Below are 27403 nucleotides of genomic sequence, written 5' to 3' on the forward strand. Positions count from 1 at the left end.
CACACACACATTTCCTAAAGAAATAAATTTACAAGCAGGATTATTTTATTTTATTTTATCTTATTATTTTTTCTCATAGTAAAATTTAAGGGTTTTCTAGATAACCGGATTAAATAAGTCAGGGCTTTCTGTTGCCCTACTTTGAGATGAACTGTAAGATCAATATAGGGTGAAACATCGTGATATCATGACCAAGTCACGTTACACTTTTCATGTCTGTTTTAACACAAGAAATCTGGTACGATGCTGATAATATTCAGTGCCTAAAACCAAGCAGACTAGAAAAAAGTCATGGTCAGCTAAGAAAACAATTTTTGCCTCAATTATAAGGACTGATCTCTGTGTGCAAATGTTCTATGCTCAATAACACAGACAACATTCAGTAAATGTTTATTGAACTAAACTTGTTCTTCTAGTTTTGAATTATCTTCAAGGCATTCATTCTTCATACTGTATGCTAAGAAGCATCTAATTGTTAATCTTTTGAGAAACCTTAAGTAAACCAGCTCCAATTAAAATAAAGACCCTTGCATGGCAAAAGCATATCAAAGCTAAGTCAACAAACATGCAGAAACAAAGGGAGAAGCAGAGGCACCGACACAGTTAAAACAAGTTCTCAAGTGATTAAACACAGAGTCAAGTGTCCAGGTATTTCTCTCTTGATGGGTAGAATTACCTCTGGAAAAAATCATCAAATCCAACCTCACATTATAGCAGTATTCATAAGATAAAAGTAATTTTGCAGATAAGCAAAACTATTTCATTAAAATACTAGCCTTAACATAAAATGCAGTTTCTTCCACTTTAAAGAAACAAAGAAAAGGTAAAATAAGACCAAACAGCTCTATTTAATTTCAAATGTTAATATATTTTCTGTTTTATATAGAACATATGCATGTGAAACCCCATGTAAAAGGGGCAAAATTTGTAAGATGTCTCTTAAAATAAATACTCTTTTTTATAAAATAATAAAACTTCAAATAAATATTCTTTATGCTAAACAATATGTTGAAAAAATTAGAAAATAAAGGTTGAATTTTATTGTAACTGTACAATGCAGAAGTCCAAAGGGAAATCAAAGTCTTACAATGAAAGCTTTCTACAAGGCAAAATACAATCTAAAAACATCCTGATTGATTCATATTCTTCTGACTGTACAACATATAAATATAGTATTTTGTGACTGTCCCATATAGTATGGCACAAGTTGTTTTACACAGTTGCAAATATTATCGTGTATACAAAAATACAGCACATTATCTCTGGAGAAAACAATGGAAAAAAGTCATCTAAGTTACAATTATAAGCAGGATTATTTTATGTTAGAAAACTATTACTATAATTTTTCTACTAGAAAGGAATAAGTGGTATTAAAAAGACTCTAATGTCATTTTTTTTTTTCTTTACCAGGAATCAAACTCAGGACCTTGCGCTTGCCCGGCAGGCTCTTGTGCCACTAAGATGTATCCCTGTCCCTCTAATGTCATTTAATATCCAGTGTAAACATTCTTTATAATTCCTTTCCTGCCTCTAGTTTTAAAAATAAATTAATCCATAAGACTTTTATTCATGGAGAGAAGAGAAATCCTCTAGGATTTGGTTTTATAATGGAAAATAGTATATTTATTAATTTGGGTGTCAGTTTTTCTCCTTTAATAACACATTCAATAGTTAAGAATTCAAAAGAAGCATTCTATATATGGCAGAGCAGAAATCTCAGCAAAATAATTTTGAAAAACAGAAAGTAATCTCTCATTTATATCAGAAACATGTAGGCATTTTACGTTATTAAAAAGATAAAACTCTACCGCTTTCTTGATTTCTAATGTGTTTGTGTAAAATATTTTCCCAACTGTGCAGTCATTGAAGAGTTAAGTACTGTATGAGAGTCAGAAGGACCTGACAAATTATTTTAATATACCATAAATCTTAAACTGTGGTTTCTGATCCTGGCTTGTTTTTCCCTTTTTTTTTCCGGGATATTTTAAAACTACTAATGGTCAGTTTACACTCAATTAATTGAATCAAAACTTTTGGGGGGGTACCAGTTATTAAAATTTTCTGTAATGCCTCAGTCATTTTATTTAAAAAAATTAAAAAACAGTAATGGTTTTTGACAATCATTTGCAATGGCTGTTAGAAGCTTTAAGAAAAAAAGGGAACATACAAATTCTACTAATGCATCCAGTTAATTGTATTCCAACATTATTTTAGATAAATAAGGGTTCTTCCATCAGTAACCAGTAACAATAGTTTACCTTTTCCACTTGTGTTGAGACACTACAAAAGTTTTCACTTCTTCATCAAATACTTTGTGGATTTAATTAGTATTTGCCAGGAATCATTCCAAATTGGAATCATGGAATTGAGTCAAACATAACCCCTTTAATCAGATAATTTATACCATGAATGTTTGTTTATTTAACACATATAATTGAGTGTTATTCTATATCTAAAACCATCCTAACCATAGCTATGAATAAAACAGATAGAATTCTAGGTTCTGTAGATCTAACTTTCTCGGGGTTACAAACAGGAAACAAAAAAAATTCAGGAAATAATGAATATGGGAAAAATGGTGACAGAAAGGATGAACGGTAAAAATATGGGTAGAAATACTAAGTACATTGCTTGATAGTATACTTCAGTAACTGGGAAAGGTCTTACCGATAATGACATTTAAATAAATACACAAAGGAGAAAAGGGGAAAGCCATGCAATTATGTAGAATAGAGAGTTCCTTGTAGAGAACCAAGTACACAATCCCAGAGCTAGGTGGTAGTCTGAAGAGTTCACTGAAGAATAGAGCCACCAGCCTGAGGACCTGGGGCAGAGGAACTGGGAGATTTTGGTGAGGTAGAATCAGGGACCAGATACTTCAAAGCCTTGTCAGGACTTGCATGGGTTAGAGACCAAGGAAGGTTCAGAGGAAAGACAGCCTCTAGTTTTCCATTTATTTGTTTATTTATTTGTATCAGGAATTGAACTCATGACCTCGCACCTGCCAGGCAGGCGCTATTAACTTTCCTTTTAAGTAACCACTATGTCACTGTACCAAGGACTGGTTGAAGGGACATATGGAAAGAGTAGACCAGTTATACTGCTACAAGATTCCCACCTGAGACACGTCCTCTGCACAATGTCCTCTGGAAATAGACCGGGATATAGTCCTTTAATGAAGAGTTCTAGGACAGTTTTGGGGGTTTTATGTGCTATCAAAACTTTCAAATAATGAACAGGAAGAGATTGGAAAATAAGAAATAGAATTTTCCTTCAAGAAGTAAAAGTAACAGAGATATAAACTCATGGTGCCTTTAGAAGGGCCATACTGTGCATTAGAATGCAGTATATTTAACACGAGTGATGTCACCGGGGCTGGAATTAGAGTCAAAGGCTTTGTGTACTACACTGAGTCATTTACAATTTATCACACAGGCAATAAAGAAATATCAAAGGTTTTTAGAAAATTTGGAAGCAATGTGGACAGAATGTTATAATGAGAGGTTAGAGTCAGACATTTTGAGAAGGTTCTTGCTATTGTCAGTATGGGAAACAAGGCAAAACAAGTATTCAAAATTACAGAGAGAGGGCTATAGTGATCATGTGGGAAGAATTCAGGTGGAGTCCACAAGGGGAAACCAAGTAAGTTAAAGGAGACATTCAGCATGGTATCACTGTAGAAGTAATTTTTAAACAGCATCCTGAGAAACTAGAAAATTGTGTTCAGCCACAAATGAGGAATACTAGTATCAAAACAGAAATATATGAAAAATATGATAAATTAGAGGATGTAAATGGCTAACGTGAGAACAAAGGATCAGTAAAGAAAGGGAAATAGGAGCAGAATGTAGAGCAATGATTTCATGGTGTCTGTAAAAGTTTGTGTCTAGATGTCCTGCCGAAGCCTTTTGCATCCATAGAGCTTTTTCAGAGGTGGCTGAATCTAGAGTGTGTGATGCTGGAATTAAGGATGTGAGATTAGTAAATTATTCCTCTGATTAATTTGGCATAATTCTGGCTGAGATTAAGAGTGTTAGTGCTACACCTGCTCTAGGGCAGGTAGCCTGAGTACAATGTAAGGGACAGAAAGATTCTTGTCTCTCCCTGGTTCCTTTTGCTGTTTCCTGCCACCATAGACTATTGACCTTCTGCCATGTGCCACTCTGTCTCAGAGTCAGCTGATTATGGGCTGAAATAAATAAAGGTTTCCTCCTTTACCTTTGGGTGGCTGGCATTTTGTCTTAGCAATGTGAAAAGTAACTAAAAGAGTCTGAATATTGTTTTGTAGGCAATGTAGAACAAACGAAAGACATTCAGTGTAGTCATAAATTCTGTATTTTAGAAAACTGGTTCATCACAGTGCTCAGGAATAATTGAAATTTGTTGATATTAGAGAAGATAAGACTGTGTAAGAGGCTGTATATACAGTCCAGATCAGAAATACTAGGAGGCTTGTGTTAGACCAGGAGAATTGCAATGTAAAACAGAGAAAGATTTGAAGAGATATTTAAGAGTACTTCAATTAGATATGATGATAAATTATATATAGGTATGAAAGAAAAAGGACAGAATTTCAATGACATGTAGGTGTCTACGTTTGGCCTTTAGAACTTCGTATTCACTACTACTGAATTAGTACTGAAAAAGAAACATTAGTTAATGGGCCTGTGAAAGAATCAGTTTAGTTCTGCACACATCGAATTCTACACAGACCTTGAAGACTCAAATGCTTCATAAGCAATTTGAAATTTGTGTTAAGAGCTCAGTAAGACTGGGAAAGCTATCATTCAGTAAGTATGTTTTTAAACATGAGATTCAACACTGTGAAGAAATGAAATCAGCCCAACCTAAACTGTAATGTATTTCAACACTTAAGAAAAAGTCCTATGTTCGGATCAGATATTGTTGAAGTTCTGGTCAAGTATTCTGTCTCTTAGCCCATCTGCCAATGGCAAAATGTCTGCTTCACAACATAGTTGTGGCCCAGAACTAAAATAATAAATGCACCGAAGAGAAAATGACTCTGGGTCACTGTCATCAAACAATTTTCAATCTGAGCAATGTAGTTGAAAGTACCAATATGTAATGTAACAACCAGTGTTAATTCCTATGTTTTTGTTTTGAAACCCTGTATCACTTTTAGTGTTCTTGCTTTGATTTGTTTATGTCTGTGATGTTAGTATGTTGCTCTTGTTCTTTTTTTTAATGCTGTCTTTAAAATAAAAGTTAAAAAATGTTCATTGTGTTCCTAATGCTTGGTATAATTTAACAAAAATATTTTTACTACATTTTGATAAGTGTCTGACTACTACTTTTGTCTTAGAAAAATTTTATTTGGAATGTAATCAGGAAAAATTCAATATACAAGAAAGCAATGTGGTGATAACAAATCACACCATCAATGTGGGCAACATAGGCATGGTTTATTCTATCCAACACTCTGTTAAAGGGGCTAATAATGGTGAATAGCTATTTTTCAAGATGAACAAAAATATTTATTCAGATTATTTCACTATGACAAAATATAATTTTGTTTAGCCCATTTAATAATAGCTATTTGGGCTTATAAGGTCATACATTACTGATAAGCCCATAAAATAAATAAATTACAGAAATTATCAGGTCATATTAAAAGAAAATCTGTGAAAATCTATGGCATAAATAGAAACATTTTTTACTGAGAAGTTTCCTAATCTTTAAACTAATAAAAAATACATTTATTTCTAATAGTCATGAAATAACTCATAACTCTCATGTATTTAGAAAAATCAGCAGCTAATGAGAATTCATAAAAAATCATAAATTCTATATGCAGTTACATTATTCAATAATAGAATTTAAAGTGTATTTTTCTTTCCATTTCCACACAGAATTATTGCTCTGACATTGGTGTTTCATTCAATAATATGAACATAATTATAGCACAAATAATTACATATAGGTGCATAAGTTCCCTGTCAAAGGAAAGAAATTATTGTGTATTTCTGAGGACGCTTAATTCTTGTTGCACAATACAGTTTGTGCATCGCTCTTAGTATGTTTATCTATAGAGAAATGCTGCATATTACATTAAATTGTATCTAAGAGTTTCAGGCTATTTTCTGTTGTTGCTAATACTCACAACTATAATGAGCCTCAGGAAGAAAGACCTCATCTAATGGTAACAGAATTTCCTAATATAACATTGAAGATAGACCATTTATTTCATTAATCCTAAAATTCCTACAGAGTGCTTATTGTTGACTATGTTATAAGAAAATAAAGGAGAAAATAAGATTTAGTAAAAGATGAATTATTTACCTGAATATAACACACTTAAAAATTGGCATAGTTACCTTGATTATAATCATCTATGTTAATTCAGAGCTTTAATCTTCCTATTTGCTCTCTACTCTAAAAGTGCCTAGAAAATAGAATGCTGACACAGGATGATTTTTCTCCATCACTAAGGTAGGTTCTGCACATGAAGGAGAATGCCCTGTGACCCATGTTATTTATTTTATGGGTTACATAGCCAGATAGTAATTATTAAATGCCCTAAACAAAATTATACTTTGTCATAGTGACATACTGTGAATATTTTTCATTTACCTTGCACAGTAACTATGCACAAATATTAGTACCTTAACAGTCTCAGCCCAATTTCTGCCACACTAACAGTGATCCCAGGTCAGGTTTAGAGCTAGTCTGTGCTACTTTGGGGAAGAATTATTTGTAACTGAGAGGGACAGTATAAGACAATGATGTGTTCTATGGCTTATCGTCATAGTGTGCAACAGTGGTGGTACAGAAGATGAAAGATTACTCAGAGATGAGACTTTAATTTAGTCCCAAGATGGCCAGAGAGGCTGCTTATTTAGCATAAAAGAGCTTCAGGGAAATAGCAACAAGCTGGGACTGTGATGGTTTTCGTAACTCAAGAACTTGAGATCAGAGATATAAAAGAAAAACACTTGCAACACTGGTATAAGGGTTTTGGTCAGGGGACCGGGAAAGAATGGAATGGCTTGTTACATGATAAATGTTGACCTAGTTTAAACAATCTTATCAGGGCACAGGGAACACAATGGTGAAAGCAGAATTTATTGAAAATTTATTGCTTGTAATTATGCTAACTGTTGTCCTGCAGATCTGCTCTAAACTTTAACTGTCGGTTATGGAAGCCTACAAACTAATTTTCCAAGGTCCCCTCCTGATCACATTCACTTCCACCACTCCTTTGGCCAGAGTCTCCCTACAGTTTATGACAGATATGAAGTGATGAAGGGAAAGGTGGTTTGTTTTAAAAGTTGGTCTCTGGGTCAGGGTGTAGATGGTGAATAATTTGAACAAAGTTTAACCTATTCACAGCGGCTACACAACATCATTGTAATTCATGCTCCCTTCCTATTTTTTTGGGTAGGGGGAGCGGTTTTCTGGTATTGGGAATCAAACTCATGACCTTACGCTTGCCAGGCACGGGCTGTGCCACTGAGCTAAATTCCCAGCTCCCTCCCTTCCTATTTTTACCAACTCTTGTTTTTCGTGATCGCTAACCATGATCCTGTCTTCTATGTCTGACATTCTGTTTTCAAATGGTTTTGCAAACATTTGGTGGAATTTTTAATTTCCTGGATATCAATTTGATTCTGTTTCATGGGTTTCATTTCTTGCCTATATTGAACATTCATGATATCCATTATTTTTTCTATGCTCTTCTATTTATTTTTTTTTACATACATCCATTTTAGATTTGCTAAGCAAGTCCTCATTATGGTTGTCATCTCTCTTTTTTTTTAACCTGTGACACTATTCCTGTTTTGATATTCTGTATAACCTCTTGTGTATTCTTTTTTATTTCTTCTACAGTTGTTCTAGTAAATTTGGTTGGATAGCTTCTGTTTTTCTCTGTGTTGTTGTCTCTTGGAATTGCCTTTTGTGAGATGAAAGTCTAGGATTTATTTTACTTCTCCATCTTGTCATTTTCTATTTTTTTTAAATTTAATTTGTTTTCTGGGTTGTTATTTATAGTTTTTCTTATATTAAGTGGATTTTGTACTGATATTAAAGCTTCCCTAAGAAATATCTATTCTTCCAAGATGTCTTCTAGGTGTAGCTGACTATTGGTCTTTGTGTCTGTCCCAGAATGTTTTCTTGCCAATTTATTAGGGATGATGTGTTGCTCTCTATTTGGCTCAGCACCTAGGCCTTTGATACGAGGCTATGGGAATGATTGTGACCCTAGATTACCACAGTGTTATCATGAAAAGGTGGAGAACTGATTACAACAAACAGGGCATCTTGGCTAAAGTAGTTCACTTAGTAGTATCAATATCAACAAGCATAGCCTGGAAACTGATAATCTGTGGTGACTGCTAATTGGGTATTTCTAACCATAAGCTCAAGATCTATAGTTATATAACAACTTCCAATATAGACCAGGAATTTGTGAGCAGTGGGTTTTTGCTTGGAAGAGTGTTTTCATCCTGAGTGAAAGGGGAATTTAAGAGGGATAGGGAACAAAACAGAGTGATACTTGAAGAGAAATATAGTAAAAGCAAGGCTAAACGACTAAGGATGATCACTCATATTTGGCATTTCAAGAGGATAGGAGAGAAAGAATGGAGAAGAAAGCAAAATCATTTTGAGGCAAAACAGAAAGACTAGAACAATGTCACTTTACCTGTAAATCTCAGAGAATACTGAATGACTGGTGAGATAAACAAGGCAGGATAGAGAAAATAAACCAAACAATAAAAGAAAAAGCCCATACACCTCCCCCTTTAAGAATAGTAAAACCCAGAGTTTCATTCACGTGAACATACCAAGGTACGTACAGTAATATCTCAGTTCACAAATGCTCCTGTTGGTAAACAAGTGATTTCACAGAAGCATTCAGCAAAACTTTGCTTTCATTCACAAACTCTGCATCGGGTAATGAACATGACCATGGCCATCTTCCCAACACGAACACGAAAATAGCTGCTTTCCTCAGAAACAGAGGATGAATTAAGTTTATTAACCAAGGCATGACTTTATAAGCAAACAGTAATTCTTAAGTATGGAGAAACAGATAAATTTTTGAGGATAATGTAAGAAACAATATTCAACAATATAGACAGATGATCATTTAAAAGTGTTTACTAATTGGATTCAGTGAGTGCACACTATATGCATGTATGCAAATGTCATACTGACACACTTTAATGTGTGCAATTAGTACATGTTAAAAACAATAAATGAGGGGCTGGGGATTTAGCTCAGCGGGAAAGCGCCTGCCTGGCAAACGCAAGGTCATGAGTTCGGTTCCTGGTACTGGAGAAAAACCAAAAAAAACAAAAAAACAAAAACAAAAACAATAAATGAGTTAACTCCATATCCTAGAAGTTACGCTAAAATATTCCAGTGACATTTTCCTAACATTCTCCAAAGTCTGTTTCTAAGGGAATATACGTACTCACTAGCTAGACGGTTGCATAGGTTCTGATTTAATCACCAACCTTTCCAGCTGAGGGGAAAAAAGTACTAGTTAACTGTTTTGTTTAAGGATCCTGTTTGAAATAAAAGACAAACAGTAGTTTCAAATCTAACAATAAAAACAACATATTTCAGAAATGCTGCACATTTGGGAAAAATCTTAAAAATAATGATGTTTTAAGAATATTGAGAAGATGCAATTCATGAAACAAGCAAAGCTCCAGTTAAATTTAAACTCAGCTTAAGCATCTACAATCAAGGCATTTTCTTTTGTTTTATTGTAAATAATAAAAGAAGGAAAACATATTAACAGGCAGACATCCATTTACAAAATAGCATGAGAACAATACAAACAAAACAGAGTTACAGACAAAGTTGTAGGAAATTAATCATGGTTGTTGTATTACTTTTTGATATCTTCAAAGTGGTTTCTCAGGAAAACAAGTAGAGACCTACAAGATTGATCAATCAAGTAATCATTAACTGTTCTTTTCTGTAGAGCAATAGAAGACAGTAATTCAACTATGTTAGCTATCTGTGTATACATACCTCCATAATCTCCCCTTTTTAATCTTCTTTTTTCTGACATCCCAGTTGCCCTTTACTTTTGAGCATTTTCCTTTCATTTCACAATGTCTATCATACCTTCTAGTTTTCATTTGCTCTTTCAGGTCTTACACTAGTGAGACAATACAATGCTTACACATGCAGGTCTGATTTATTTCACTTCTGAGTATGGTCCCTAGTTGTGAATATTTACCTATAAAAGTCTCAAGTCTATCTTTCTTCATAGCTGAGTAATATTCCATTATATCAAAGTACCACAAATTTTTTATCCAATCCTCAGTGGCTGGACATTTGGCTTGCTGCCACAATTTAGCAATGACAAATTGTGCTGCTATGAACACAGGTGCACATATATAGCTGTGATATGATGCTTTCAGATCTTCTGAGAAAATACCCAGAAGGGGAATAGCTGGGTTGAATGGGATCTGTAGACCTAGTTGCTAAGGAATCTCCAAACTGACTTCCACAGTGGCTTCACCAGTCTACATTCCCACCAGCAGTGGAGAAGAGTTCCTATGTCTCAATAGCCTGGCCAGCATTTGTTATTGATTGATTTCTTAATGCTAGCCACTCTTACTGGGGTGAGATTGAATCTCAGTGTTTTAATTTGCATTTCTCCAATGACTAACGATGTTGAACATTTTCTCATGTATTTGTTTGCCATTTGTATTTCTTTATCTGAGATGTGTGTATTCACCTCAGCTGCCCATTTCTGGACTGGGTCTTTGAATTTGGGGGTGGTGCTGATGTTTTTTAATTCTTTATATGTTCTAGATACAAGACCTTTGTCTGAGGGAAAGTCAGCTAAATATTTTTTGCCAAATTGCGGGTTTTCTTTTTACTTTGCTGGTGATTTCAGATGTGCAGAAAGTTTTCAGTAGGATGAGATCCCAGTTGTTGATTCTTTGAAGTATTTCCCATGCAGTTTGGTTTTCATTCATCAACTCTCTGCCCACCCCTATGTCTTCAAGGTTTTTACCTACTTTCTCTTCCAGTAGATTTAGTGTTTCTGTTTTAATATTGGGATCTGTGATCCATTTTGACTTGAGTTTAGTGCATGGTGATAGACTTAGGTCTATTTTCAGCCTTTGGCAGGTGGCAAGTCAATTTTTCCAGCACCATTTCATTAAAGAAGCTATTGTTCTTCCAGTGAGCTTGTTTGGCTCCTTTATCAAAGATTAGGTGGATGAATATGTTGGTGGTTGTGTCTGTGTCCTCCAGTCTGTTCTATTGATCCCCAGGTCTGTTTTACAGCCAGTACCATGTTGATTTTATTACAGTAGCTTTGTAGTATAATTTCAGGTCAGAGACTGTAATTCCACCTGACTTGTCCTTGTTGCCCAAAATTTCTTTTGCTATTCTGCATCTCTTCTGATTCTAGATGAGTTTAAGGAATGTTTTCCCTAGGTTTGTGATGTAATCTAATGGTAGTTTAATGGGAAATGCATTGAAATGCATTGAAGCTGTACAACAATTTTGGTAGTATGGCCATTTAAAAAATGTTGGTTCTTCCTATCCATGAGCAAAGAATATTTTTCCATTTATTGAAATCCTCTTTATCTCTTTTTTTCAGAGTACTGTAGTTTTCATTGAATGGATCTTTTACTTCTGTTAAATTGATTCCTAAATATTTCAATTTCTTCGATGCTATTGTGAAAGATATGATGTCCTTTATCTCTCTCTTAGTCTGTTTGTTGTTTGTGTATAGGAATGCTATTGATGTTTGGGTTGTTGACTTTGTATTCAGCTACACTGCTGAATTTGTTGATTAATTCAAGGAGTCTTCTTGTGGAGTTTTTGGGGTCTTCCATGTAAAGTATCATGTCATTTGCAAATAGTGATAGTTTTACTTCTTCCTTTCCTATCCTTATTCCTTTTATTTCTCTCTCCTGTCTAATTGCTCTGACTATTGGTGCCAGAACTATGTTAAACAGGAGCAGTGACAGTGGATATCCTTGTCTTGTTCCCCATTTTAAAGTAAAAGCTTTCAGGTTTTGTCCATTTAGAATGATGTTGGCTGTTGGTTTGTCATAGATGGCTTTGATCAGGTTGAGTTAAAGACCATCTATTCCTATTTTCTGTAGAGTTTTTATCATGAATGAATGTTGGACTTTGTCAAATGCTTTTTCTGCATCTATTGAGATGATCATATGGTTTTTGTCTTTGGCTCTATTAATATGGTGTATAACATTAATTTATTTGCGAATATTGAACCATCCCTGCACTCCTGGAATGAATCCAACTTGGTTGTGGTGTATGGTCTCTTTGATGATTTGCTGCATTTTATTTGCTAGTATTTTACTGAGTATCTTTGCATCTATTCATTAGGGAGATTGGTCTGTAGTTCTGTTTCTTGGTTGGGTCTTTCTCTGGTTTTGGTATCAGTATACTTGCCTCCAGAAATGAGTTAGGGAGAATTGCTTCCTTTTCAATTTCATTGAATAGTTTGAGGAGTGTTGCTATTAAATTATCTCTTAATTTCTTGTAAACTTCTACTGTGAATCCATCAAGGCCTGGGCTTTTTCTTGTCAGTACGTTTTTTAATCAGATTTTCAATCTCATTAATTGATATTGGGTTGTTCAGGATTTTTATCTATTCTTGCCTCAACCTTGATAATTCATACATATCTAGGAATCTGTCCATTTCTTCTGAGTTTTCTGTCCCATGGAAGTGAAGATTTTCAAAGTAGGTATTAATGATCTTCTGAATTCCTGTGGAATCTGTAGTAGTTTCATCCTTTTCATTCCTTATTGCATGAATTTGAGTTCTTTCCTTCCTTTTTTTGGTAAACTTGGCTAGGGGTTTATCAATTTTATTTATTCTTTCAAAGAACCAACTCTTTGATTCATTTATTTTTTGTAGGGTTTTCTTCATCTGAATTTCATTAATTTGTGCCCAGATCTTTATAATCTACTCCCTTCTTTTGAATTTGGGCTTGATTTGTTCTTTTTCTAAAAGTTTGAGGTGATGCATTGGGCTATTTGTTTGTTCTCTTTCTGTTTTCCTTATATGTGAGTTCACCACTATAAATATCCCTCCAAAGACTGCTTTCATTGCATCCCACAGATTCCGGTAAGTTGTATTTACATTTTCATTTGTTTGTAGGTATTTTGTAATTTCTTCTTTAAATTTTTCTGTGACCCATTGGTTGTTCAGGAGGTTGTTGTTTCATTTGCAACTGTTTATGGAGTTTTTGGAGTTAAATTTGTCATTAATTTCCAATTTTTTGTTGCACTATGGTGTGATAATATGCCTGGGATAATTTAAATGCTTTTGCATTTAGGTAGGTATGCTCTACAGGCTAGAATGTGGTCTATTTTAGAGAAAGTCCTATGTGCAGCTAAGAAAAATGTATGTTTTATTGTTGGGGTGGAGCACTGTGTATACATCTTCTAAGTCTGTTTGTTCACAGATTTGGTTCAGATCTGTTATTTCCCTGCTGATTTTTTTTTTGTCCAGTTTATCTATCTCTTTGTGTCAAAGGAGTATTGAGGTCCCCTATTATAATAGTGTTATTAATTATATCAGTTTTCATAACTGTTAAGATTTGTCCTATATAGTTTTGTGCTCTGATATTTGGTGCATACATGTTTCTGTTTGATATCTCATCCGCTTGCAGTTTTCCCCTAATAAGTGTGTAATGACCTTCTTTATCTCTTTGGATTGTTGTCAGTTTGAAGTTTACATTGTCTGCAAACATAATAGCTACACTTGCTTTTTTCTGGTTTCCTGTTGCATGGAGGATTGTTTTCCATCCTTTGACTTTCAGTCCATGGATTTCCTTTTGAGTAAAATGTGTTTCCTATATAGAGCATATTGTTGGATTTTGTTTCTTCATCCACTCTACCAGTTTATTTCTTTTGACTGGAGAATTGAGGCCATTTACATTTTTGTTTGTTTGTTTGTTTGTTTGTTTGGTTTGGTTTTTCTCTGGTACCAGGAACCGAACTCACGACCTTGTGCTTGCCAGGCAGGCACTTTGCCGCTGAGCCAAGTCCCCAGCCCCTGAGGCCATTTACATTTATTGTTATAACCAGTATGTGTTGACTTATCATTATCATGTTATTTATTTGCTGTTGGTTTCTTACTTTTCGTATCTGTTTAATTGCTTGCTCTTCTTGATGGTTCCTTTTGATTATTGTTCTTGAAATTGAGGTCGTATTTTACTCTGTCTAGAATATCTTTTAATATTCTTTGCAATGATGGTTTGGCACTCATGAAGTTCTTCAGCTGTTCTTTTTCTTGGAAATATTTCATTTCTCCATTTAATCTGAAGGAGAGTTTGTCAGGGTACATCAGTCTTAGTTGGAAGCTATTTTGTCTCAGAACCTGTAATACTTTGCTCCAAGCTCTTCTCAATTGGATGGTTTGTGTTGAGAAATCTGCCGTGATTCTAATGGGCTTTCCTTTGTAGGTAATCTGTTCTTTTTCCTCTAGCAGGTTTTAATATTCCGTTCTTTTGCTGAAGCTCTGGGATCTTGACTCTTACATGTCTGGGTGTAGTTTTATTTTGTTTTTGGTTAGTTGGAGTTCTATATGCCTCATTTACTGTATATCAGGTTCTGTTTCCACACTTGGGAAATTTTCTGCTATTATTTCTGCAAATATTCTTTTTATGTCATTTGTGTTTCCTCCTGCTGTCTCTTTGACTCCTATTAGTTGTACATTTTTCCTCTTTGCCTCATCTTGCAGCTGTTGAGTTGATTTTTTCTGGTTCCTTGTTGATTTAAAGAGATCCTTTCTTTCATGGTCACTAGCTGCCATGCTGTCTTCAAAATCTGAAATTTTATCTTTGGCTTCATTCAAGTGGTTTTGGCAGCTTTCACTGGAAGCTTTGATTTCCTGGAAGTCTCTCTGAATCTGGTTCATGCATTCTAAGTCATTTCTGTATTTTTCATTTAATGTTTCCATCCATTGCCTATGTTCTCCTATTTTCTTATATGTTTCTTCTTCAGGTGTGCTGAGCAGTTCTTTTATTATTATTGTCATTTGATTTTTTGCCTGAGAGATTGTTTCATCTGATCTCTTCCATGGCCTTATGAAGTTGTTTCTTTACTTCCACTGCAATCATTTCAGCAATTTCAGGTGTGTGTTTACCAAGTTCCACTATGTTGATGTCTCCTGGACTTGTTCTGAGTGGAGTGGAGTTCTGAGATTGTGTTTTAGTCCTTTATCTTGTCATGTTTGATACCAGATGCAAAAAGCTCAGTCTCTCTCTTCCCTCGCAGCTCAGCAAGGCTGCCAGTGTCCCTAGTTTTCCTGGTAGTCAGGCTTGCTCCTCAGTGTTCACTGAGATGCACTACTTAGTCTGGGGTCTTCCAACAGATGGTGAAGTGCATCTAGTTCTCCCAAGTCTCAGACATGGACCATGATGTCAGCTGATGTCAATCTATCTGAACCAGCATCCCTTACAGTTCATGGCACGTGTGTGATGCAGAATCAGGTTGCACTGGTGGCACAATCCCAGGCCAGTGGGCCTGTTTTTCCAGGCAGTTCAGGGTACAGGCAAACCCAGACAAAATCTCTTTCCTCTGTTGGTGTCTTTGCCTGTCTCTATCCTTCTCTCTCTGGTATCTTAATCAGTTTAGGACAAGGACCTGTGTTGTTCACTTTTGTATCTTCAGGACACACCACAGTGCATGGCACAGAGTAGATATTCACTCATTGTTGCCTAGTTCAATAATATTACTCTGCTTTGTAAAAAAAAAAAAAAAATTGCAGGGTTTTCCAACCCAGAAGCATTTTAATCATGCCAACTGGCATCAATTCAACCATGGCTTCTATACCAAACTTTGGAGGCATAGGAATCATTAAGGGTGTTTTCATCAGTTGTTTGAAGGCTCTTAATGCCAGAATCCCTGGTTCTTCAGGGAAACCCAGGCAATTCAACTTTGAAGAAGTTCTACAGTTGGGTCAACACTCTTCCAAACTGTACTTTCAAGTAAAATGCTTTTATTTTACAGATATAATTATGAAAATAAGGAGATATTCTTCAGAAAAATCATGGAAGGTATTCTACTTATTAAGTACTGGACAGGAAAACATCCTGACTTGAAAAGCATTCACTAGATAAGTGCTTTTATATATCAAATCAAATAATAACATATAATGAAAAACTGATATTAAAACCAGCTTAAATCATTCAGCAATACTTGGAAGAAGCAAAGATTTTAAACTGTATTTTCCTTTCTTTAAAAACATTTTAAAGTATATATATTTTTAATTCAGATGCTCAGCAAATTTTTCCAGTTGTGTTTACGTTTGAGATCTACCTTATATACTGTTCTTTTCACTTTGCCAAGTACAATTTTAAGTGCCAGTGTGGGTCATGGTATGTGCATTTGGCTTTGGACTGTCAAAAGTGTGATTCACCCTTTCCTTTCTCTTCCTCTCTGCAAGATGTCTATATTCCTTCCTCTACATACATATGGGGAACTTATGTTTATGTTCAGTTATGTTTCAAATCATCAGTATGAGAAAGAATATGAAATTGGAATGCTGTCAGAGAAGACTAGGCTAAAAATGTAGCAAACATCCAAATCTTCTCATATCCCAGCCACTTCTCCTCCAAATGTGGTGTGCAAGGGAGAAAGACATAAGGGAAATGGTAAAGTATAGCAGTCTGACACTTACATATTTTTAGGAAGTGATATACTCAAATATAGCTATCATTATGAAACCAGGACAGAGTATATGATTTGGGGCTCTACCTTTGGTACAGGCTGAAACCTAACTGTGAACTTACTACTTTGGACTAGGACATATGAGCAAGATAAGGAAGAGATGAATTGAGGAGCTCACTAAGGAGAAATGGCCTGACCTTCTGGATGGAAGAAGGAAGGAAATATATGAGCTGGCAGTTGGGGTTCTTTGCCTCTTAGATGAAAGAAAATGATAAAGGTGGGGGGTGGCAAACTCCATCCAATTAACGAGAAGATATTACTTTGCAAAGGAGAAAGGACCTTCAGTGAGACGACGAAACTAGTTTTTTGGAAGAGTGGATGGTGGAGGATGAAGGATGATGACACTCTGTGATATGAAAACAGAAATACGTAACTCCATGCTCCTCTAAAGGTCTAATGCTACAATTTCTTAAGTCCGTACTAAATTTTTATCAGTTTTAATAAATAAATTATTTATCTGGAAATATACAAAGATTGCCCAAATGAGAATCAGCCAGTGCTACTTGATCAAGTATATAGCAAGAGGTCCATCACCTATATTTGACAGGGATGCAAAGACAGTATGGGAGAAGGAAATTTTTATGGTAACAAAGGATGAAAGCAGAGAGAATGAGAGAAAAAATAACAAGAAAAAGAAAAGATAAGAAAAGAAAAGAAAAGAAAAGAAAAGAAAAGAAAAGAAAAGAAAAGAAAAGAAAAGAAAAGAAAATGGCTTTAAAATGACACAGATTAGAAGTTCTTGGCCTAGGGCATATTTAGATGGAAAAGCTAGAAGGCAAGAATCCTGTATGCTTGGTTAGGTGTATATATTTGCCCTTTCTAGTAGAATTTAAATTGGAACTTGGGAAAAATTAGGGAAGTTATCAGTAATTAATCAAGTCCTGTCCTTTTGGGAGTAGTTGCTACATAAATTACTTTTTTTCACCTTACATTATTACTAAAGTTAGCAGTTTGACTTTTTAAGGGTCTGATTTGTAGCAAACTGACTTCCTAGGCTAGTTATTGTAGAAATGAATTTGCTTCCTGGGAAGACTGGAAGATTGCTATAGGTTGCAGATCAGAGTTTCATTTTTAAATATGGTTGGCCATTGTTATTCATATATTTAGTCCCTCAATTATAAACTTGCTGGTCAAAGAATGACCCTTGACTCAATAGATTTGGGGTCAGTTGTGAGCTAGCTAACAGTGCAGACTATCAAGCTCCTCCCCAGATTATGAAAATGAGCATCCACTATGTGGTTATTATGCACCTGAACATCTAAGGAAAACTAGACTGTAATTCCCCTTCACTGTACCCATGGTACAATTATCTCCACTTTAAAGAGAAAGGATTGGAGACTTAGCAGAACTAGAGACTGACTGGCACACGTTTAGTAAGTGGAAGAACTGGGATGTAAGTCTAGATGCCTTCTAAATTCTCACTTTTCCTTCCAACCTGAATAAGATCACTAAATTCCTCAGTGAGAGAAAAGACTAACAGTGTCATGAGGTGAGATGAAACCACACATCAGTGGACCTCAGGACAAACTTTTGTTACAAAAGGCACCAGGCAACAGAATGGTTGGTGCAGATTTTGATGAGATCTCATTTAGGGACATCGTCATTAGTGAGCATTAAGGCCCCAAAGTGACAACATTCTTCTATTTTGGGATGTGCTCTGAAGGTTATCAATGGAGCAAGGACTAGTGACCTCTTACATGGAGATATCTTCCACCTTATAGAAAGCAAAGTGGTTAATATTCTATAATTGTTTTTTTAAACAGGAATATCCTGTAATATATGTGACATTTCTGAATTTTGTTCCTGTTTTTTTTTTTTTTCTTAGTCTTTTTGAGACAGGGTCTCACTATGCAGTTAAGGCTGGCCTTGAGCTCACTTTGTAGCCCAGGCTGCCGTTGAACTCACAACAATCCTCCTGCCTCAGCTTTCCCAGTGCTAGGACTACAGGCATGTGCCACTACACTCAGCTTCTTCTTTTTTTTTTTTTTGATACAGATTTTCTCTAGGTAATTCATTCTGGCCTTTAACTCACTATGTATCCCAAGTTGACCTCAAACTTGTTATATCCTCCTGCCTCATCCTTTTGCATACTGGCATTACAGGTGTGCATCACCATGCTTGATTTCTGAATTTTTATACAACAATAGGCCTGTTAATATTTCTTAATTCTGCTCTAGGGAGTAGAGTAGAGGTTTTTTTTGATGTACCAGAGCTAGAAATTTTTGATACACACTTTTGAACCTGCATCAAACAAAATTACTAAGTTATGAAAGTACGTCATGAAGGAATCATAGCTTATACATCGAAGTGGGCTATAAAAGTTAAAACACTGTTTTCTCAAAGAAAGTGATTTGATCATGGCCAAAAAGTGGGCAATGGATTGGAGTAGACACTTCCAAATTTCCAGTGGCCAGAGAACTATAGCGCCTCTCAGAAAAACCAAGGGAATCAAAAGTTAATTTTAAAAAGTTGGCATCGTCTGAAATTAAAATTGAAAGTAAGGGCTTCAGACTGAATTTTAATTCTTGCTTCTCACTGCTTCTCCTGCTCATGTTTTATCTATAGTGAAACAAGTCAGGCATGAAGTTCAATTAATTAATGGTGATACTATTCTTTGACTAAACAATTATATCTTTAATAGGAAAAATTTATAATGAAAGGTATATTTTTTCTCTAAAGTTTTGTAACGACATATGAGGAAAAGCTCTTGAATCCTTTCAAACTTTCAGTATATTTATAACCAAAGCACAACCCTCCACATCATTCTCAGAACAGAGAATTTTAAAGAGTCCAGAAATCAGCAATTTAAAGAAACAGTGAGCATAAAATCCACCAGAAGTTGGCACATACCAATGGTTCATTTACTATTCTCTACTACAAAAAAATAATCAAGTATGCTTTAATGTATTCCATTTTTATTTGAACCTAGCAAAGATATTATCTTATTGTGTACAAACAGATATTCAAATGAATTTAACTGAACTGTCTATTCAATAAAGAATCTCAGTATAATCTATATCATCTATGTTCGGAACAAAATTGAAACTAAGCATAACTGATATGCCATTTTTTAAGCAATAATTTAATAAGACTGAAAAGAGACAAAGAATATAAGAAAAATGTCCTAGCTTCCCCCTTCTCTCTCTCTCTCTCTCTCTCTCTCTCTCTCTGTCTCTGTATACACACACAGACACACACACACACACACACACACACACACAGACACACATAGAGACACTTTTTTTTTCTAGATCTAATGTTAAGCTTCCATTTCTCCTGCATGGAACGTACAGTCTCATACTTTACTTAAAGGAAAAGACATTAGATAAAATGAAGCAATTTCACATCCTTCTGAGACTCCAGACCTCCTCTAGGACATTATATTCAGTCCAGGTTCATGATTTATTTATACAGAAAGCCCAGTAATGGGAGGTCATGGAAACATTGCAGATTGTTTTTCATGTATTGTAATACCAACCTATAGAAATAAGAGGTCTTCAGATGAAAAAGTAGAACCAATTTTCTTGGTCATACCTTTCAGAAATTGATTAGAAATGTTTCCTGAAACTGTAGGCTTAGTGGAATTTAGTTTACAAAGTATAAATCAATGTTACAGCTAAAGACATTTAAGTATCTTTAATGTATAACTCTTTCTATCACATACACATAAAAACTGCATGTATTCTGTAAAAGTGTTAAATAACCCCAACATATTGTACTTTATTTGATATATTGTACTTTATTTGATATACTTCTATACATATATTTTGCTAATAAATTATATACATATATTCTTATATATTTATATGAAGGATATAAATCAAACATTTGTCAAAGCAAACAAAACAGTACTGAAATTGTAATACAAGATTCACAAGAAACCAAAGGTAAAAAATTTAGATTGAGGAGTTCTAAATGAGGTGAAACGAATTTTATGACTACAATCATTTCAAATTGCAAATGCTTTATTATTGATGGTAAGAAAGTAAATGTAAATTATCCAACATTTAAAATCTCAGAAATGGCAGAAAGTAGTTCAATTACAAACTCAATAATATTCATGTATTAAAGAAGCCAACCTGCAATGTTATTTTTACTTTATGAATTTTCCTTTTGGTGTTCAAACCCAGAAAAGGCATCATATTTCCACTTTCACTGCAAATTCAGTAGTGCTGAGGGATACTTAAGAAGTGCTTGTGGTGGTTTCAGGCTAAATTTACAGAAAGTAGAAATCTTGGATGAATCACAAAGCCAACATCTTAAAGTACAATGGAAAATTCTTTACACATGGAATACATTTTTCTCAGAGCATAGCTATCTTGAAATTCAGGAGTAGAGAAAATAAATTGATAAAGAGTTGGTTCATCACAAATCTGGAGCAATAATACATGTATCTTTCATTTAAAATAGTGCCCTATGCTCTAAACAACAGGTGTATGATAAATTGAGTTACATAGTTATGATAAAGGTCTAGGCCTAATTTGGAAAGTATGGTTGCAATGATTATATCAATCATAATTCTCAGAGGAATAAAGTGGTAAGTTGTAGAAGAGACTGAATCAGAACATCAGAATTTGTCATTGTTGTGTAACTAGATCTGCACATGGTATTTTTATAAATAGAATGAGTTCAACACTGACTATCAAAATTTAAGCGCAATGGCTTTAGACAATACAAGATCTCTTTATTTCCCCTGGTTCTTAAGAAGGTTACTGTTGAACTGAGAAGCAATCAGACTAAGAAAATAAAACATCAGACAGAGAGTTATAAATCTTAAGTTTCAGCTACTAACAATTTATGGGGTTTGGGGCAGGTCTCACATGTCACCTCACATGCTCTGGAAGTGGTGGTGTCAGCATTTATGGCCAAAGCCCTTTCCAGTGCTAGCATTTGATGAGGCTGCTATTTTTGGATGTTTCATCTTTATCATAATAGTAAAAATGACAGCAATGATGTCAATAATAACAATAAATTAGAAGAACACAGCCATTTGTGGCCTAATTATTTCTTTATCAGTGTATTGTGGAATCACCTAACTGAAGTTGTTTCTCTGGGTCTTAATTGCTTTCTTTCCTTTAATAGGATGGAGGACAAAAATAATTCTTTTGCAAACCAATTCTACCTGACTGTAGGATTTCATGTAAGTATAGCCGACAAACTTGAACGCATACATTTACACAACATATTGTCTAGTTGTTAAAATATAAGATAGTAGAAAAGCAAAACAAAGCAACGTGCCTATGTACATATATGTTTCTCCAGTTATACAACTGGAGCCCCACCATGCATTAATTTGCATTGCTAGATTATCTTCTTTGTGTTGATTTCTAAAGAAAGTATTTTTAATTAAAAATTATTGAGATTTTTCAGAAATTTGTCTTTAAATATGTTTCTAAAATATTTTATAAAAGTATATAAAGACATGGTATATGCTTTGCAGGCATTAATTAATGAAAAGCATCAGCTTTGTTGGTCTAAGTCTTGCTGTCCCTGAAATTTCCTTTTACCTTGGCATAGCTGGGCATTGAACTGAGAATCTGCATATGCTAGACAAGTGCTTTCCACTACGAGCTACCTCCGAAACTTCTAGTTTGTTGTATTACATTAGTAACTTTGGACTGTCTCTGTCTATTAATTAGATAAATTCGCATGAAATACATCATAAGTTTAAGGAAGAATGCAGATAGAAGTGAGAGGCTTAGTAATAAAATTATTTTCCTCTCTTTTCTATGGAAACTGGAAAACAAGTGTTATGAAAAGATAAGTGATCACCTTAATACCTACCTCACCACTGGATTGCTTCAATCTTATGAATGTGCGAACGAAAACATCTATTTTGTATAATTCTCTGAAATAGTTTCCTCTTGTGATCTTTTATATCTTCTAAGGGTTAAGTTTGCTGAACCGTTCTGGGTCTGTTTATAACTTTTAGAAGACTTCCTTTTTTATTTTTAATTTTATTGCTATATATTTGCAGTACACCATGACTATGTTGCCTCGAGTAGTTGGTCTATAACATGACATATCTTAGTACTTTCATTCCTCCACCTCCATCCTCTGCCTCCCACTCTCATCATATCTTGGGTTTGTTTACCTTTTGAAAAGATTTCCCTCCTTGTTTTCTATTATTGATCTTTGATTTTGTTCTTTAATTATTTAAGTTGGGGGGTTTCTGGTGTGAGATAAATCATGCAATTTATAAGCTGTGTATCTGAGTAACTTCTGTTAATATTATGATTTCAAGGTTCACCCATTTTCCTACAACTGATTCAAGTTTTTCCTTGGTGACAGACTAGTACTCCATTGTGTATAAATGCCACATATTATCTATCCATTCATTAAAGAGGCCACTTCCAGGTTGAGCTATTATGAGTTGTACTGTTTTGAACATAAGTATTCTTATATCACTGTAATAAGATATCTTTAGCTTTTGGAGGAGATACCTAAAAGAGAGACAGCTGGGTCAAATAGAATTTCTATTTTTAGTCTTTTGAGAAATCTTTGTATTGACTTCCACAGTGATTAAACTAGTTTACATTTCCACCAACAATGTAGAAGGATTCCTTTTCCCCTGCAGTCTCACCAGCATTAATTATTGTTTGATGTCTTGATTACAGACATTTTGTCTCAAGTAAAATGGAATTCAGTGTTCTTTCAATTTGCATATCTCTAAAGGTCAATGATGTTGAACATTTTTTTCATTTGTTTTTGGTCAGTTAATTAATTATACTTTGGGTTTCTTTGCTATCATAAAAGAAGTACACTGCTTTTGTTACTATATGATTTTTAGGATAGTCTTCTCTAGTTTTTTGAGAAGTGCTACTGATACTTTGACAGGGATTGCATCTAATTTCTATATCAGTTCTGAATGTATGGACATTTTGTCAATATTTATTCGCTTGTCTAAGAAAATAGGATGTATTTTCACTTTCTGCTGTTCTCTGCAATATTTTTTTTTCCAGAGTACTGTGGTTTTCCTTAGAGAAGTCTTTCACTTCTTTTGTTGTGTTAGCTCCCAAGTATTTAATTTTTCTTGATCTTGCCATGAATGGTATAGTTTTTCTAATGTTTTTCACAGTGAGTTCATTATCAGTATACAGGAAGACCAATGAGTTCTGTATGTTGAGTTTGTATCCTGGTACATGACTGAATTTGGTTATCAACTGTAAGAGTATTTTGGAAAATTCTTCTTTATAGAGAATCATATCTTCAGCAAATATGTGCAACTCAACTTCCTCCTTTGCTATACATGTCCCTTTTATTTCTTTGTCTCGCCTGATTGTTCTGGTTAATATTTCAAGTACGATTTTGAAGAAGAATAGTGCCAGTGGGCATATTTGTCTTGCTCCTAATTTTAAAACATTTCTGCTTTTTCCCATAAATGGCATCATCAGATTATGATAAGGTACTTCTTTACTTATTTTCTTCAGAGATTTTTTTTTTTATCAAGAATGGATGTTAGGTTTTGTCAGTGTTTATTCTGTATCAATTAAATGATCCTATCAATTTTGTCCTTGCTTCTGTCTATATGATGCTTACCATTTATTCAGTTATGTATATTGAGTCATCCCTGCATCCCTGGGATGGTACCTAATCATGTATGGTCTTTTTAAAGATTTGTTGCATTCTTTTTGCCAGTATCCTATGATTTTTATATGTATGCTTTTTAAAGAGATCACCCTGCAGTTCTTATTTTTGGTGAGTTATTTTCCTGTTTTAGAATCAAGGTAATACTAACTTCAAAGAATGCCTTTGAGAGTACTGTTTCCCTTTCAATTTCATTCAAGAGTTAGAGGAGGATTAGTGTTAGATCTTCTCTAACATTCTTGTACAGTTCAGTAGTGAATTCTTTGGAATCTGGGCCTTTCTTTGTTGAAAACTTTTTCTATATTTTGCTTATTTTGCATATATCTTATAGATTGTTGCATATGAATTCTTACAGATGCATTTTATTATTTTAAATTACTGCATAATGTCACACAGCACAGGAAAAGTATCATCATTACCATCATCTATTCCTAGGTATTCGTTTTAGATAATATAAAAATGCAGAAAATTTTTTTTTAGTTTCAGTGTATTACTGCATGTGTTTAGTACACAATGTTGACGTGCCTTGTGGGAAGCGGAACACGTACATAACACAATGAAGATCTTTTTTCCATCCGCATTCCTTCCCTCCCTCAACTGTGCACCCATCTCCTCATCCTCCTTTTTTTTAACATGTCCGCAATACATAAGGTTAAAATTCCTTGTGTGGAGTTTGTAGATATACATAACACCCCAATTCAACTTTTCCATCTCTATCCCACTGTCTGATTTTTAAACTTGAGTGTCTGATTTATTTCACTTCATATTGTGATGAAGTGAAATGATAGTTTCACTAGTTTCATACAGATGACACATGTATCTTAAGGCCAAGTAGTATTCCATTGTGTGTAAGTATCACATTTTCTTTATTCATTCCTCCTTTAATGGACATATATATATGCATGCATCACTGTAATCTGATGTTTTCTAACTGTTTAAGAGAGATAATTAGAAGAAGAATAGTGGGGTTGAATGAAATTTCTAGTTTTAGTTATTTAAAAAATCTCCATACTGATTTCCATAGTGGTTATACTAGTTTGCACTCCTATGAATAATATAAAAAGATTCATTTTCCCCAACAGCCTCCCTAGCATTAGTTATTATTTAATATCTTGATGGTGGCTATTTTTTCTGGGGCAAAATGAAATCTCAATGTTTTACTAATTTTCATTTTTCTAATGGCCAGTGATGTTGAGCATTTATTCATATACTTTTTTACTATTTGCACTTCCTCATCTATGGGATGTCTATTTCACTTGCCCATTTTTGATTGTGTATTTTATTTTAGATATGAGTGTCTAAATTTTTTTAGTTCTTTATATATTTTGGATATGAGTCCTCTTTGTAAGATATTACAAGCAAAATTTGTTTCCCATTCTACAGGTTGTCAGTTCACTCTGCTGGTTGTTTCTTTTGCTGTCCAGAAACGTTTTTATTTGACTATTGTACTATTTATTAATTTTCAGAAATATTTTCTGTGCAACCAGGTTTTACTAAGAATGTCTTGGCCGAAAGCTATGCTTTCAAGAGTTTTACCTGCCTTAACTTCCAACAGGCACATTATTGGATTATTGCCTGTCATTGGATTATCAAGCATGATTTATCCTTTTGCATTAGTTTTGTAATCATACGTAGCTAGAACTCTATCCATTTCTTTGGATTCCTCAATTTATTAGAATACTTGTCCCAAAGTAGTTACGAATCATCTTCTATATTTTGGCAGTGTTTGTTATGATTTCACCTGCTTCATTTCTAACTGCATGGATTTTGGTCTTCCATATTTTTTTGGTAAGGTTGAATAAGGGTTGGTATATTTTGTTTTTTCTTTCAAAAAAGCAGCTCTTTAATTCATTGGTCCTTTTGTATTTTTAGTCTGAATTTTATTAATTTCTGCTCTGATTTTTAAAATTTTATACTTTATACTAGATTCAGTTTAATGTTTTTATTTTCCAGGACCTTGAGATACATGATTAAGTTATTTACGTATTTGGGCTCACTCTGTCTTTCTGATGTGAGCATTCACAGCTATAAACTTCCATCTTAAAACTGCTTTTATGACATCCTATTTATTCTGGTATGTTGTACCAACATTATTCTTTGATTCTAAGAACTATCTAACTCCTTCTTTGGCTCATTCTGTGGTGTAATGATTATTCAAGTGAGTATCATTTAATTTCTATGGCATTCACACAATTTCTGTGGTTTCTTTTGCCATTGATTTCAGTTTCATTGCCCTATTATCTGCTAGCATGCATTGTATAATTTCAACTACTTTTCATTTATTTAATCATGCTGCATGGACTAGAATGTGATCTATTTCTTCATAGTGGTGGTGGGGATTGAACCCAGGACATTGTGCATGCAAGGCAAGCACCCTACCACTGAGCCACATCCCCAGCTCCCATAGAATGTGATCTATTTTAGAAAAAGTTCCACATCTTGCAAAGAAAAATGTCTAACCTATTGTTGTTGGGTGGAACACACTGTATACAACTTTGAAACCCATTAGTATGAAAGATTGCTTCAAATCTGATATTTTCTTTTTGAACTTATTAAAGTGATCTTTTTCACAAAAATACTCTATTTCTCCATCAATTTTTAAAGAGAGTTTTGTAGGGTGTACTAATCTGGGTTGGTAGATTTTGTTTTTAGAGCCTGAAATTCTTCACTCTGAATTCTCCTCAGTTTACATTTTGTGTTAAGAAGTCTTCTGTAATCTAATGACCTTATCTTTATAAATGATTCACAGCTTTTCTGGTATACTTTTTAAGATCCTGTCCTTGTATTGGATTTCTGGGACTTTGCTTACAGTGTGCCTTAGAGAATTTCTTTTCTGATCATAACCATTTGGGGTTCTATATGCCTCATTTACCTCTATGGCAAATTCTTTACCAAAATTTGGAACAATTTCTGCTACTTCAGGTTTTTTTGATATTTTGTTGTCTTCTAATTTTACCTTAATTCCAATTAATCTTAAATTAGGTTTTCATTGCTTCATCTAGCACCTGTTACATTCTTTTGTTGTTTTTTAAGGCATCGCTGTGTAACTGGTCACTGACATCAGCATTGTCTTATATTTCTGTGTCTTTTCCATTGTTAGTCACTTGTA

This window comes from Chinchilla lanigera, unplaced genomic scaffold (genome assembly GCF_000276665.1).
Source record: "Chinchilla lanigera isolate Chin_1 unplaced genomic scaffold, ChiLan1.0 scaffold00010, whole genome shotgun sequence".
In the NCBI taxonomy this organism is placed as follows: domain Eukaryota; kingdom Metazoa; phylum Chordata; class Mammalia; order Rodentia; family Chinchillidae; genus Chinchilla; species Chinchilla lanigera.